Consider the following 3,641-nt stretch of genomic DNA (forward strand, 5'->3'; position numbering starts at 1 on the left):
GCTCAGGATCATGCAAGCAGCTAAGCCAGAAGAGGATCCACACATTCACAAAGACAGAGAAACCCTGCTTTTATCCATTAGTGTTGCAAGATGTAAAATATTAGTGAGTTTTTCACAGAAAATTTGAGTTCCTTTTTGTCTTGCCTTCTGTTCTCCTTAGCTGAATTCCCCCACACTCCTTAGCAGAACAAGGATTGGGACTCAGTGACAGGTGCTTGTTGGTCTTCACTTAGGCTCAGAAAGGTACAGAGGGCCCTTGCCACAAGGCAAGGGAAGTTCTCATTAAGCTTGGGAAGAAATAAATTCCTGTCCTGGTGATGAGAGAGAAAAGTCTTCTTCTACGTGACATTCTGCTTTTCTTCAGCCTTACCAGCATCAGGTTGGTCCGTCCCTCTCACTGTCCTTCTCATCCATTTGCAAGAGTAGTTCAAAAGTTACAGCTGCTGTTCAAGAACCCTTTGAAAGTTCATCTGTCCCTTTTCAGTTATTCTGCAGACAGGCCAAGACAACAGCTTGTTAGTGTTTAAATGAGCCCATCCATATTTTGCATGAAATTCTCAGTCATTTAAGCCTTGTGTCTGGTCACTGTAAGGTTATGATGTGCTCTCTAATTCTTAATCCCTCTCAAAGGAGGGATAATTCTGAACCTAATCTGCCATTTTTGGGTGAAGGGTTTTTTTTCAGTGTTTCTACTAGACAGTGAGGTGCAGGAGAATTCTGCATCATTTAAGCGAGAACAAGGGATAGCAGAAGAAAATGTTGGGGGGATGAGTAATGGAGTGTGACATATTCCTGATACTTTCCTGAAAGAGGTGGCTGAACAGCCTGTCTGTCGGGTTCTGGTTTGCTGAAAATGCATACCACCCTAGCCAGGGAAGGGTATGCACTAGTTAACTTGTCTGGGGATGCAACCTATAAGTCCCTTGTAAATGTAGGCTCTGATCAAAATGTATTGGCTCCAGCTGACCCAATGCAACTTGATGCTGTTGACTCTCCACCTGCCAGCTAAAAATTACAACTCACAGTCCTTTTTGGCTCTAATCTTTCTGCTCCTGTGTTCAGATGACACAGGGCTTTTGCATCTCCCTCTAGGGCAGGCAAACAGGCTGCCTAAGCATGAGGTCCTTGTGCTTGCAAGCAAGAGGGACTCCAGGTCCTCATATAGTGCAGCTCCAGGAAGCCAAAAAGTGTGTGATTCTGGGATTTTGCTTTTTCCCCTTTTATTTTTTCTTGGACAGTGGAAGTTTTTGCCACTCCTCTTCGCATTAGAGCTTACAGGGGCTTTACGCCAACTGACAATATGTATGTCATAAAATTGCCAGCTGATGTGCAAGCTAAACTGCTGCAGTGATCGTTGGGTTGTATTTTTGTAACTGACTTGGATCCAAGGTTTGCATATTTTGAATAAACCCACATTGGTGGAGATCCACACACAGACAAGTTCATGCCACTGTTCTGCTAAGTGACTGACTCTTCTCCCAGCAGGTCTCTCTTGATCTCCTTGGAGGTAACTCAACTATGGCTTCAGGGCAGAAAATGACAGTCCAAAATGAGGTGAAGAAAACTCTCTGGAATATCTCCCCTCCTCTCCATTACCTTAAAAAAAAATGTAAGCTTCTATTTATTCTGAAGAGCTTCTGTTGCTCTCAAATTGTATCTCCTAATAGGTTTCTTAGAGAAGCATTTTTCTCTATGCAAGTAATTTAAGCTTTACATGCCCTCAAGTTATTTTTTAATTAAAAGCAAAATAGAAAATTCTTGGCCCAAGTAGGGGGCTTATGCTGTTGATTGACTACAATAAGGAATTTTGTAGGAATTTTGATTTCTGCACTGCCAGATACGAAGTCAGCCCTATAAGTATAACCCTGACCTGAGGCTGGGATTTTTAAAATGAGTTTCTTAATAAGAAATGGAAGAAATAAATTCAACTTTGAATAAGCATAATGCAATTTCCCTTCACACAAATTACTCCTTTATTATAGCACAGATATTCACATTTATCTGTCTAAATACTTAAGTCATACACAGCTTCATTTTGCTGAACTTAGCTGAGTCCTACCTAAGAGGAAACCCATTACTAGAACAGCTCAGTTCATACATGCTCACCCCGTTTACACTGCCATAACCCACTAAACGTGTGTGGCACATCAGCTCCCCTCCTTTCCCTGTGGCTGGATAGGGACTGTCTCTGTAGCAGCAGTCATCTGGAGCCATGGCAGTGCCATTCAGCTGGACTTTCCATGAGTTTGGAGTAATTCTGTCCTAGTTTCAGCTGGGATAGAGTTAATTTTGTTCTTAGTAGCTGGGGCAGTGCTGTGGTTTGGATTTGGTGTGAGAACAGTGTTGATAGCACACTGATGGGTTTGGTTGTTGCTGGGTGATGTTTACATTAGGTCAAGGACTTTCCAGTTTCTCAGGCCCTGTCAGCCAGAGGGCTGGAGGGGCACGAGGAACTGGGAGGGGACACAGCCGGGACAGCTGACCTGAGCTAGCCAAAGGGATATTCCATACCATTGAACACCATGCTGAGTATATAAGCTGGGGGAAGAAGGAAGGGGGGGGTGGGGTGTTCAGCAATATTGTGTTTGTCTTCCCAAGTAACCATTACACGTGCTGGAGCCCTGCTTCCCTGGGGATGGCTGAGCACCTGCCTGCCCGTGGGAAGCAAGCACTGAATTAATTCCTTGTTTTGCTTTGCTTGTGTGTGCGGCTTTTGCTTTACCTATTAAACTGTCTTTACCCCAACCCACGAGTTTTCTCATTTTCACTCTTCCGATCCTTTCCCCCATCCCACCATAGTGGGATGCCAAAACCGAAGGAGAATGCCATGGCTTAACCCTGGCTAGCAACTGGTGCTTGGTTGCTGACCAGGGTTAAACCATGGCATTCTCCCTTGGTTCCCAAAGTATTAAGTTTTCTCAGATGTGAGGGAAACTGAGGATGAAGGAGATAGCCTAATTTATGCAGCCAAGAACAAATCTGTCCACTTGTTGAATACAATGCAAGGGATTTGGTGCATGCAGTACCACACAGCACGCTCTTCCTCTGCTGTGCAGTATCTTTACTGCAGCAATGGCTATAAGGGCACAGAGTTAGGGACTCTGTGGTCAGAGTGTTCCTGTACACACGGCCTGTATGGTGGTTCTCATGGGCATGGGGGGCATCCTCTGTTCACCATCCCTGGCCTTTTCATTTTGGGGAGAGATGGTTTGGTTTCTGTCCTCTTCTAACAAAATACTTTTGTTAGGTTTACTAGGGAAATTAGGGCAAATCTAAAAAGTTGCCATTAAGCAAGAAGTCACAGTCAGGTGGTGTGACTTTACCTGCCTACCCTTGCTGCCAAAGCATGGATGCACGGGTACTAACCCGCTAGTGTGAGACTGGCTGCTGTGGGTGGGAGGCTGATAGCATGGGAGAGGGGCTTGGTTAATGCAGTAGGGCATGTTCAGTGGGAGCTGGGACTTCAGGTAAATAAACCAGTCAGGAAACAGTTAATGGTAGGGCTGCTACCTGCATGGTATTTGAGAGCTGTTTTCTCAAAATGGACTGCCCTTGCACCAGTAGAAAAAGACCTGAGATCATCATTGTTTTCACTTATCTGTTTTCTCATATTTTCCTTTTCTTTTTGGGGGGGATTTTGG

This window comes from Falco punctatus, assembly GCF_963210335.1.
Source record: "Falco punctatus genome assembly, chromosome: 1".
In the NCBI taxonomy this organism is placed as follows: Eukaryota; Metazoa; Chordata; class Aves; order Falconiformes; family Falconidae; genus Falco; species Falco punctatus.